The following is a 13,137-nucleotide window of genomic DNA, read 5'->3' on the forward strand; positions in this document are numbered from 1 at the left end:
AATGTAAAAATCAGATTGTATCTAACTCTAATATATAGGAGAAAAAGAGTATTATGTGGCAAAAATGTATTTTACTCTTTGTTTATTCACAAACGGAGTAGAACACATAATTGGGTCACATACTCGCATGAACACAAAGTGTTTAGGTTTGAATTTAAGAGAAGCAACAATTTTGGTAAAAAGTAAGAGTACACAAGACATGCAAGAAAACAAGAGAGCAGGAATACGGACCAGCCTGGTTGTTGGTATGTAATGAGAAATACAAAGAAAGAAAAGGAGATGTGTTTTACATTTGGGTAAATAGAGAATGGAAAAAGGAAAAGAGATACAAGAAAAGAGCTACCAGTGAAGATGAAGAATTCAGCAGAAGTAGGAAATTAAGAAGTATATAAGGAGCCAGACCTGTTGATGCATGCCTGTAATCCCAGTGACTCAGGAGGCTGAGGCAGGATGATCTCCAACTTGAGGCCAGTCTCTGTAATTTAGCGAGGTCCTGAGCAACTTAAGGAGACCCTGTCTCAAAATAAAATAAATAAATAAATAAAAAGGGCTGGGGATGCAGCTCAGTGTTAAAGCTCCCCTGGGTTCAATCCCTGGTACCAAAAAACAAACAAACAAACAAAAACAAAAACAATTCCACTGAAATATGGAGAGGAATTGATAGGAATTTCCCACCTTATGTGAGATGGGAGCTAGAACCGGCTTATGTGCTTTTCAGTGTTGAAGAGGGCATGGCCCCATATGATTAGAGGGCCAGGGACACTGAGGAGTCTGACACATGAATCACAGCCCAAGGGATGCTACTGTCATTATGTGAGTTGCATGAGCCAGATAAAGGAAGTACCTGGCTCACAGCAGGTGCTGAGCGAAGGTTGGTTGTCCGCTCTGCCATTTGGCGGTTGGTGTCCTGTATACCTTAGACACGTAGCCAACTTCATATTGAGGCTTTGGTTTATCAAGGACAGTGTTGGAGCTTTATATACATTAACAAGTTTAATTTGTATAACAGCTCCATAAGGCGTGTATCTTTATATTCACAGGGATGAAAACTCACATTTGGAAAGTTGAGCACAGGTTTGGTCAAGCTCTTGACAGGATGTGGCAGAGCCAGGATTTGAATGCAGCTTTATCACATTTGAATCTCAAGCTCACCCTAGTAAGCAGGTGATAGAAAACCACTTTGATTTTGAGTCACCTGGGCAGTAATGTGACTTGCTCAATGCTGTATTGCTGGTGTGCCATGTCTCTCTTCTTCTTTTTTAATTTTTTGGTGGTCACAACATCTTTATTTTATTTGCATGTGGTGCTGAGGATCGAACCCAGCACCCCATGCATGCCAGGTGAACGCGTTACCGCTTGAGACACATCCCCAGCCCCTCTTCTTAATATTTTGGTTACAGCAATGTAAATCCGACTAACATTCATGCAATGTGTAATGATTAAATCCATCACCTTGAACATCCATGCAATGTCTCTCTACTGATTGCAAAGTCCCTATCTTCTCAGCATTTGCATCATATCCTGTGATATTTACATCATATTTTGTTCTAGGGAATCTCGGAAATCTGTTCCAATCTTAAGCAAATTACATTAAACTCTACTGGCAGGATATGAGCATGGTAATTTATCAACTGTTTTATAATAGAGACCAGAAATCTAAATGTCACTTAGGGCATTTAGTTAAGATCTGTGCTCAGTATGGGAACAATTAGCCAACAGACTGCAAATAAATTCTCTGATTACTCTCAGGGATGGGATAGAAGCCTTACAAAGCTTCTCTTGGATACAATGGTGATCTGGCGTGAACATCTGTCGTCAGACGGATGTTGGGTTTGATCCTGCCTGGTAGGCTGGATGTACTGCCATCTGCCTGTGTTGCATCTTGAACAAACTTCCTAAACTTGCGTGCAGACCCTAAGGTCTCAAGAGTGGAAAACTTTATCCCATCAAGAGTATCCAAGTGTGAAGCATCTCGTGAGGGCAGAATATACTGTGAAATCAGTTTTTCAGAACCAATTTTACGACTGGGTGAGCTGTTCTCTCTAACACTGACTACTTGCTGATAGAAAGAAGCCTAAGAGAGGTTGAAGTAACTCCATCTTTTGTACTCTGGGAGCAGGAATGTAAACTACTTTGGAGAATTTTTTTTATTACAAAGTTAAAAATACACCTACCTTCTTGCTCAGTAGTTTCACTGCTGGGCATTTATCTAAGAGAAATAAAAACATGTTTAAAAAAGAATTATGTAAGGAATGTTTGTAGTGGCCTTATTCCCAAGAACTCCCAAACTGAAAACCATCTAAATGCCCAAGAACAGGTAACTAGATAAACAAATTTGTATTATGTTTATGTAGCAGGGCAGTATTTAACAATAAAAAATAAACGACTCATACAAACAACATAAGGTGCATCTCGAAAGTATTTTTTGGACTGACAGGAGAAATACATAATCAAATAAAGAAATGTTTAATTGATTCCAGTAATTTAAATTCTAGTGTAGGCATAAGTAATCTACAGTGCTAGAAATCTCAGTAGTGATTCCTTGTGCGAATGGGAAAAGAGGAACCTGGAATCCCGAGGTAATGAAAATATCAAAACTGTGCCCTTAGAATGGGTTCATTTTATAGTGTATAGATTATATTCCAATTGAAAAATGAAACCTCTTTTGTTGTTTCTGCTACTAGGGGAGCATGTCTGGGTTCTCTTTCTATTCTGCCTTCTTTTCTTCTTTCTGATTTCATGCCTCAGACCTTCAACTATCAAGAATCACACAATCAACTTTTACTGGGAGTGCATCCTTGGAGTGGGGGCCTGGGGAATTGGGTGAATTATATTTTGATGTATAAAATTATACATCAAATTTTATGTGTAAAATTCCAGAAATGCATTCAGCAAACTGTGCATTAAATAAATTTGAGGCACAACCAGTGATTGCTGCCTCTCCTTTTGCCCCCTGTCCCACCGCCAGAGTGTAAGAAGAGCACCCAGAAGCATGCTCAGGAACCCAAATATAATGAACCCTGGGCATACACAGGAGATTCTACAGGAGGAGGATTTCTAAATTTAGTGTATTAAGGGGCAGAAGAGCAGTTTCAGGCACCTGCTTTTCAAAAGCACCAAGGCTTCATGTCCCCAAGTGTCATAGCAGTCTTGATGAATGCACTTTGACCCAGGGCAGCTCACTCAGAATCCAGAAATTTGGGAACCACACTGGGAGTCAGTGGTGTAAGGTCTGGGGGTCTCATTAGACTCTTAGGATCTAACAAAGCACCCCCCCCAATAAAGCTCATTATACCAATGTAATCCTGTATGTATACATGAACTTCACCCTTGGATCTGCTAAAGTCCTCACAGGTTCAGAAATAAAAACATCATTCGACAACTGAAGAACCAAACACATCCTGACCTTTGCATTACATTGACCATACTCTTCAGTGGGACCACAGTAGAAAGGAGAGAGAGGAGGGAGAAAAGGGGTAAAGATGGAAATGAATGATGCTGACTGCATTCTACCCCTGCTTCTGACTGAACATTCAGTTTATTTATTGGTTTGTTTGTTTGTAACAGGGATTGAATTCAGGGGTTCTTTACCACTGAAAGATATCCCCAGACCCTTTTTTTTTAATAGTTTATTTAAAGATAGGGTCTTGCTGAACTGCTTAGGTCCTCGCTAAATTACTGAGGCTGGCTTTGACTTTGTGACCCTCCTGCCTCAGGCTCCCAAGTCACTGGGATTACAGGCCTATGCCACTGCACCTGGCAAGTATTCAGTTTTATAATATCTTTGCTTTAATCCCATAGCAAGTAATGGTACCAGGTACTAGGTACAAGGTTCTGGGCTGCGAAATGGGACTCAAGAATAAATATAACATGGTTCTTGGCCTCAAGGAATTCCAAGTTCTGCTGATTCCAAGGAATTCCAAGTACACTGTGATAGATCAACTGAAATTCAGTGACAAGTTTCTTACAAGCACATGCATACACACATAGCCAGCCCTGCCCGCAGTGCTGAGGAAGGACAGACAAATTAACTGAGTCCTGAGAATGGGTAGGAGCAATAACAATATTCCAGGAAGAAGGAAGAGGGAAGTAGAAGGCACAGAGGCATGAAAACAATGAATTTTGGAGCAAATTGAGACAGGAGTCAGCCAGTAGGCTGCTAGACCTTTCCTAAAGACACAGGCAGCTTCAAAGAGGTCCTCACCAGCACAGCCACAGCTTTGGGCTTTCAGTTCAGCAATTCACATAGAAGCAAGACCTATGAGCTTAATTTTGGACCCAAGAACTAGTATTGGAAGCAGAAAATCTGGTTCGATTTATGTTAAAAGAATAGTTGAAATACCTACTTGTGAAGTCTTCACTAGTTTCTCCAACGGGACGGAGTCTCTTTCTGCTCTGGTGTCCTACAGACAACTCTTTGTGGTATTAACTAAATGTATTAACAATTAAGTGTAAGCTCTGAGGCCAAATTACCTGGCTTTGAATCCCAGTTTTGCCATTTATTAACTATGGGAACTTTCTCTCTGTGCACCTCAGTTTTCTTATATGTAAAATGGAGATAAGGATGGTCCCTACTTCATGATTTAACTTGTGCTAAGCCCTTACAGCATGACCTGGCCAATGACAGCCAATGTCTTATACATTTTATTAATTATTATTATTGGGGATAATACTGAACACAGTGTGTTTACTCCTAGGTAAACGTGAAGCCCATAAGCACAACCAGAAGATAAATGAGTGAAGAAAGGCTTATTACTTGCAGCAAGTAAGGAGAGCATTGAGAATAATTCCCAAAGCAGTGTCTCCTGGAGTGAAAAAGGCAAGGTTCCCCCAAAGAAAGCTTGTATTTGGGAAACTCTTGTGCATATGCATATAGGAAAGCCTCATCACATGTAGAGGTGAACATATTACTGAGCATGCTCAGTTTGAAGTCATACTTCTTTATACACTGCATGTGCAAAAAATGGTGAACAGGAATGCCTTTGGGTGGAAAATTTAGTATTATAAAGAGCAGTGTTTATTCAAGGTTACCTAAAAGGGGAGAGTCAGAATGACTTGGTGATTTGTGCTCATTTCTTACAAGTTTCTCTGGAAGGCTCTATCTGAAACAACAAAAATTTTGAAGGCATGTTAATAGTCATTAAAGGGAAAGCAGTTCACCCCCCTCCACAAACATAGGTGATTGCCCCTAAAAGTACTTAACTAGTAGCTAACAAATTACCCCCTTAATACATTTCACTCCTCAATCTCAAAGGGTTTAGGGACAGGGGTCATTCTTTGGAGACTACTTCCTGCTAAATGGAGGTGCTACTGTATATATCCTCTTTAAAGGAGTGAAACCCTCTTTAAAACCATATTTTGGAATAGAGGACACAGTAACCAATCCACAAAACTACAACTATCTTATTTTTGATAAAGGGGCTAAAAGCATGCAATGGAGGAAGGATAGCATCTTCAACAAATGGTGCTGGGAAAACTGGAAATCCATTTGCACCAAAATGAATCTGAATCCCTATCTCTCGCCGTGCACAAAAGTTAACTCAAAATGGATCAAGGAGCTTGATATTAAATCAGAGACATGGCATCTGATAGAAGAAAAAGTTGGTTATGATCTACACGCTGTGGGATCGGGCTCCAAATTCCTCAATAGGACACCCATAGCGCTAGAGTTAACAAATAGAATCAACAAATGGGACTTACTCAAACTAAAAAGTTTTTTCTCAGCAAAAGAAACAATAAGAGAGATAAACAGGGAGCCTACATCCTGGGAACAAATCTTTACTCCACACACTTCAGATAGAGCCCTAATAACCAGAATATACAAAGAACTCAAAAAATTAGACAATAAGATAACAAATAACCCAATCAATAAATGGGCCAAGGACCTGAACAGACACTTCTCAGAGGAGGACATACAATCAATCAACACGTACATGAAAAAATGCTCACCATCGCTAGCAGTCAGAGAAATGCAAATCAAAACTACCCTAAGATACCATCTCACTCCAGTAAGACTGGCAGCCATTAGGAAGTCAAACAACAATAAGTGCTGGAGAGGATGTGGGGAAAAGGGCACTCTTGTTCATTGCTGGTGGGACTGCAAATTGGTGCAGCCAATTTGGAAAGCAGTATGGAGATTTCTCGGAAAGCTGGGAATGGAACCACCATTCGACCCAGCTATTCCCCTTCTCGGTCTATTCCCTAAAGCCCTAACAAGAGCATGCTACAGGGACACTGCTACATCGATGTTCATAGCAGCTCAATTCACAATAGCAAGACTGTGGAACCAGCCTAGATGCCCTTCAATAGATGAATGGATAAAAAAAATGTGGCATTTATATACTATGGAGTATTATTCTGCATTAAAAAATGACAAAATCATAGAATTTGGAGGGAAATGGATGGCATTAGAGCAGATTATGCTAAGTGAAGCTAGTCAATCTTTAAAAAACAAATACCAAATGACTCCTTTGATATAAGGGGTGTAAACAAGGACAGGGTAGGGACGAAGAGCTTGAGAAGAAGATTTACATTAAACAGGGATGAGAGGTGGGAGGGAAAGGGAGTGAGAAGGGAAATTGCATGGAAATGGAAGGCGATCCTCAGGGTTATACAAAATGTCATACAAGAGGAAAGGAGGGGTAAGACAAGATAATACAAATGGAAGAAATGATTTACAGTAGAAGGGGTAGAGAGAGAAAAGGGGAGGGGAGGGGAGGGGAGGGGGGATAGTAGAGAATAGGACAGACATCAGAATACATCAGACACTAGAAAGGCAATATGTCAATCAATGGAAGGGAAACTGATGTGATACAGCAATTTGTATACGGGGTAAAAGGGGGAGTTCATAATCCACGTGAATCAAACCGTGTAATATGATGTATTAAGAACTATGTAATGTTATGAACGACCAATAAAAAAAAATAAAACCATATTTTGAGCTCCCTTTGCAATTATTTTACTATAACATTTTGAAACACGTTTGATTATGACATAATTCACAGGTAAAATGAAAATCCCTAGGAAATACAGACTTAATGATCCAGGGAGTCTAGGAAAACAATTATAAGAACAAATCATTTATTCCAGGTATTTTGGGGGATATCTGTTAAGACCAAGATGCCTATTTTTATTTTTTTTAACCCTTTTGAGGTGCATTTCAGTTTCAGCAGAAGTACTTAAGGTAAGCACAACAGGAAGTGATCACAATAGCACTGTCCACTTCTTGCTTGACTAGACTATAATCTAAAGCAATTCAGTTATCAAACACTACTTTAGCTAAGGATTCTATTTCTTCCTGCTGAACAGAAGTGGCACAGTCTCAAGTACTATACTCCCAGGGTGAAAGACAGTTTTCTAATCATATGTTCAAGGGCTCTCACTCCTTACCAGGGCAAGAAGGTTCTACCAAATGTATCCTGAAAATCATCTTTCTGTTAGCTAGATCAATAGTTATGAGGCTGTTTTCTAGCTCTTGAGAATAATTTTCATGAGCTGATCTAACGTTTAGTTTCTTGGGGCCAATGTATAGAACAAAGCATGGCCAGATATCCAAACAGATAAGTTCACCCAATTCTCCAGTGTGTCTCAAAGCCGTCCACAAACAAGCAGGTATTCTGATGGAGTACATAGGACTCCTGATAGAGTGTTTAAATTTAGCACTGAGTTGAGCAAATTTTCCTAGACTGGATCAATTCAGGTCACTATAACTGGTCAGGTCTGAACTTCGGGTCATTGTTCTAACAAGTTCAAAATTATTGACCAGGTCTTTAAAGATTTATCAGAGGAGTGTGTACTCTGAGTAAATAACAGCAATTAACATTCTCAAAGTTCTTGAGGTAACTCAAGCTCCTCCACAGGGGAGTTAATAACAAACAAGGTTGAGTGTGTCCAGTCCTGGGTGATCCTGGTAGCCATTGGTTGCTACAGAGGGCTTTTTATCATATCTCACAATGAAGTTAGGAACCATGGAAATGGTAATTACTGACATGACCAGGGGGTCCATATGGTCATGAACTGAGAAGGACTTTCAGTGACATATCCAACTCTTTGTTAAATTTCCTCTCTTAGCCAGGATTTGGGAGATTCTTATTATAGATTTACCTTCCCATGGAAATGCAAGAAAACAACAATATAAACAGAAACCATACCATAGTCTTGCCCTACTTGTGATTGCATGCAAGTGTCGTTAGTTATGACATATCTACATTGAATATGGGCCCACCCTTCTATTTTATTTAATTTAATTTTATTTTATTAGCTACACATGACATGACAATGATCTTGGCAATTCATACATTTAAATCATTGGGGTATAATTTCTCATTTTTCTAATCGTACTGATTGCAGAATCACACTGGTCATAGCGTCACCTATATACATACAGCAATCATAAGGTCTGTTCTATTCTGTTGCCCTTCCTATCCCCCCTACTCCTCCCCTCCCCTCCCATCATTTCTCTCTATCCAATCTAATGTGACACACTTCTACCCTTCTATTAAGACACAGAGCATACACAGATGGAAGACCAACAACTGTGCAGGTGAACAGACCAAGATAATAGGACAAATGGAGTCATTCATTGCTTAACTCTACTTATCTATTTAAGTTTTTCAGCTTCAGTATGAGTTCAGGTCTCAGTTCACAGGAGTCGGCATTTCTGGGCTCACCTAAGTCTTCCTGTTCCTGGTCCCTGTTTACTCTGGTGTGATGAAAACCGGGAGATATGCCTTGAAATTTAAGGGAAGAGTAAGTACTAAGATTAAATAAGACCCTGTCCAAAGCTGGACCTACCAGGAACTCTGATCTATAGGTTTTTAAATATACCAGTTCCCTTATTCATAGAGGTAGAATCTTGTCCCTGTAAGAGAAGGAAGATTTAAGTTGGCCTACCTATTAAGACAGATATTGCCTGCCTTAGATTGACTATGTGTTTTATCACCAATTCCACTTCCAAATCAGGGTATATTCCAGAGGTAGGTCCCCCCAGAAAGGACCGAGAGCAGCTGCAATTGAGCTTCCCATTGGGAGTAAAAGTTTTGACCACATATCCTGAGCTTCTTGGTGCAATTTGACCAAAGTGTTCTTATGCATACAACTGACCCTTTGAGGTCTGACTAGGATCTTCAGGCTGCATGTCATCTCCATTGTACTCCAAGACCCTGGAAAACCCCACCCAATATCTCTGGAATAAAAGCAGGTGAGTCTAAGCCTCAGGATAATTCCCCTTATTGTCCTTTTGTAACATCTTTAGACCTCCATCCACCAAGTAAAGGTATCCAAAGCACCAAGAGATATTAAAATCCTCCTGGGACCCTGGGACTGTAAAATCCACTCTCCAGTCCTGTCTGTCTAGCATGTGCAGACTTGTACTTCCCTTGCTCATGGGGGTACAGGTGGCCTTGTTTAAATGTTATTTTGTTGGCATTATACACAATATTCAGGCAGTTTCTTTATGATCCCCTGTAAGTTTGGGGTCTTTATTACTCTAAGAAGCCAGTTGTATGGGATTTCTTTTCCACAATGAGTTGAACGATAGACACATTTAATAATGGCCCAGGCCACATTTTCTGGCAACCAGACTTCCCTTCCTTGTCGGTCATCCATCCCTCTGAGACAAGAAATGTTTGGAAACCCGTCATTTTGGTTCTCTTCATGTCTTCTTCCAAGTGGGAGGGGGCAAATTTATAGAGAGGCAGGGAGGGAACCAAAGGCAGCTAGAAAATCTATCCAGACAGAGGCATGAGCTTAGCGGTGGCATCAGCCATTCCTTCCTCCCACACTCATGTCTTCCTGCAGCTCTTTGGTGATTCATTCCTCCTTTGCCTCCACCCAAGGGGAATTACCCCATGTCTTTTCTGCGGCCCACATCTCGTAGCGATCTCATACCTGCCTTTCCCACAGATAGAGTCCTCTTCTTCCATGGGGGTCTGCTCCCTTCCTACACCTCTCCTCACTGCACCAACTTTCCCCATCCCTGTTCCATTTTCCACATTCCTACGTATTCCTTGGCTCTCAACTTAGTACGCTGCTGTGTAACCACGTCGGTTCTGTTCACTGATCTCTAGAACCTGGCGTATGATCTGGTTGCTTTCATTCACAAACCTTCTGCCACTTGCTCAAACCCTAAGAACTGGCCTACACCTTTAGTTTTGCCCTATTTTTCTTCTAGTCATTCTACTTAAGGACAGAAATCCTATTTTTCCCATATAAAATTTTTTCTCACCCCCAAGTAGTCTCATACTTATAACTTCCTTCATATTCTCTTTATCCTCCTTCCTGGTTCCTATCCATCTCATTTCCTTCCTGAAATTTAGATTTTTGTACAAAACCTCCAAATTTAGATGATTATTCTTTTCATCATAAACACAATTTACTTTCTTTTTGTATTCTCTACATTATCTAATGTAATGTGCATCCATTAAATTTTAGCTCTTAGGAACCTTGCTTGTTAATTAAGACCCATAAAAAAAGCCATTTAAAACTGTTTATCCACATGCCTACAATTTCTGCAAACACACTTATTAATAGATCCCAAATATGTTGCTTTTGATAGAATTTAAGAAGTCAAGCATACTTGAATTTATATTTAGCAATTGATATTTCAGTATTTCAATTTAATTAGAAATAATGCAGATGTTTTAACTCTGTCACATAACTTCCAAACTTTAAATTACACAAAGAGTACACTTATAAACATTTAGTCCATTTACATCTACTTATTTATTTATTTACTTAGAGTACTGGGGATTGAACTCAGGGGTACTCAACCACTGAGCCACATCCCTAGTCCTATTTTGTATTTTAGAGACATGGTCTCACTGAGTTGCTTAGCCCCTTGCTTTTGCTGAGACTGGCTTTGAACTCACAATCTTCCTGCCTCATACTCCTGAGCCTCTGGGATGACAGGCATGTGCCACCACCTGGCATTACATTTATTTTTTAAACAGTTATCCCTAGATTATCCATGAAACCAATCACACAATCATAATTATTTTGAGCTATTTCCTTGTCAAAGAAAAAAATTTGCTAACTGTTGCTACATTTGAAACATAGAAAGCAATGGACATTGCATAATTTTATTCATGAGACAAGGTGATTCAGTAATACAAATCTATCAGTTTATATAAAGACAATTATTGAATCAAAAATTGAATCCAAATCATATTCCTGACAAAATGGAACAAGTTAAGGTCACCTGATCATGCGTTGCCTTAGGAAGTCTGCAAACCATGTTGTTCATGTCACAGGTTGGATAGATCAGGAGCCAAAAGCCTTAACATGTGAATCCCATGATTTCAGTTTAAGAATTGTCTGAAGATGTTCACTAGAAATGTTCTAAATTAGGAATGTTGATCAAACAAAATATTTAATTAGGTGTACAGATCCCAAAGTGAATTCACCAGGAAAAGGCCGTAAGTTGCTACCCTGAGCTCAATAATGCTAAAAAAAAAAAAAAACAGGAGAAAATAGTTCCCAAAAAAGCTGCCACAGGAATCCCCACCAAGAGTGTTCCTAGGAATTCTGAGGGCAGTTTTCTTAGTCATTGGTGCATTGTGAAATATCTGCCAGTGATGGAGACTGGCTCTGCTTGGTGGGGATACCTTGTTGCCCATATTAGCTATCTAAAGTCTGGAAAGAAAGATTAGTCAAACTGCAAATCCCACAATTCTTTACCTACCCAGATCTAATTTTCTAATTTAGTCTACTGTTACAATATTTTAGAGCATAAAATTAAACAACTTGGTTCTGGAATGATGATGATGGTAATTATATACATGATAATTATATACTTTACCCTGATGTACATCTGCAGGAGGAGATATCTTCTGATCTCCCGAACTTTCAATTGCCAGCAACCACTGCAGAGATTTCTCTTAATTTGCCAAACCTCCTCAGAGGCTTTCTGTGGCCAGGTGTCCCCAACCAGCCTCCCCTTTAGGACAGAGTTGTCTTTTAATCTATTACTGATTTATTACTGATTACCTTCGTAGAGGCCACCAACACTACTTTCATTTGTTAGCATCTGCTGGTACTAAGCATAATGCCGGGCCTATTTAAAAGGGTTGCAACTCTTTCCCTGAATGCACAGGTCAATCTCCTATGAGAACTCGTACTGCTCTACCACAGGCACTTTGATTATTAACTTATTTATTTCTTATTACAGTAAGAGAGATGTGAGGAAATGAGGTACAGAGAAACTAAATAGCACGTGGAGGTTAATAGGTGGCCACAGAGGGGAGCTCAGGCAAGCTCCTATGAACTGCCTTCTAGAAGGGAGCTGGAAGACAGTAACGTGGTTGAGGATTGGAAAGTGCTGTGGAAAGTGTAGATCCGGGGGCTGTAGGCAGGCTGGGTGATGTGGGAGCTGACCATGGGCACAGAACCTAAAGAGGAAACCTGCCTTGCCAAAAGAAATCTTCAGATTCAGATGGCAGCTTTGGAAGTATTTTTGAGGTAATACCGCCATCAAGTGGTCAGAGGATAGGTAGCACTTAATATTCAAAAAAAAAAAATGCAAAGGAGCCTTGAGTGGAGGAAGTGTGAAAAAATCAGAGGGAAGGTTTTTCTTTTTTACTCTAACTACAGATTCTAAAAGACGGATCCCTCTGCATTGGTCATCAGATCAGCCCACAGTTTCCATGTGCCACTGTGTGGTCAGTCCAGGTTCAATGAAATCTGCTCTTTACTGCTGAAAGGTACTGAACCTGCTGTGAGAATCAAGTAAAATACAAGACCAAGTAAAAGAATGCCCACAATGTGTCTAGGGCATCGTAGCACTTAATAAAGGTTAGCTGCTCTTGCAGTACGAGGGACAGGGGGCAAGAGCTGGGATAGGAGAATAAAGGAAGGACTGGACCAATTAGAAAACAGTTAGCAATGTTTAGTGAAGCCTGACATCAATCAGTTGGGGAATTGACCAGCTAAATCCATTCTGTTTTCTCTGTGTTCTTTTGTGTTTGCTCTGCTCAGCCTTCACACTGCATGATTGAATTGTGTCTCTACTCGAAAACAGTGGTTGTCCCTGCCTCCCCCATTAATCTGTCTGCTCAGGCAAGAAGGGTGCTACACCATGTGCCCCCTGAGGGACTCCCATCCCGGGTCCTCAATGTTCCCAGTCTCTCTTCTCTGCTCCCA

This window comes from Urocitellus parryii, chromosome 11 (assembly GCF_045843805.1).
Source record: "Urocitellus parryii isolate mUroPar1 chromosome 11, mUroPar1.hap1, whole genome shotgun sequence".
Taxonomy (NCBI): Eukaryota; Metazoa; Chordata; class Mammalia; order Rodentia; family Sciuridae; genus Urocitellus; species Urocitellus parryii.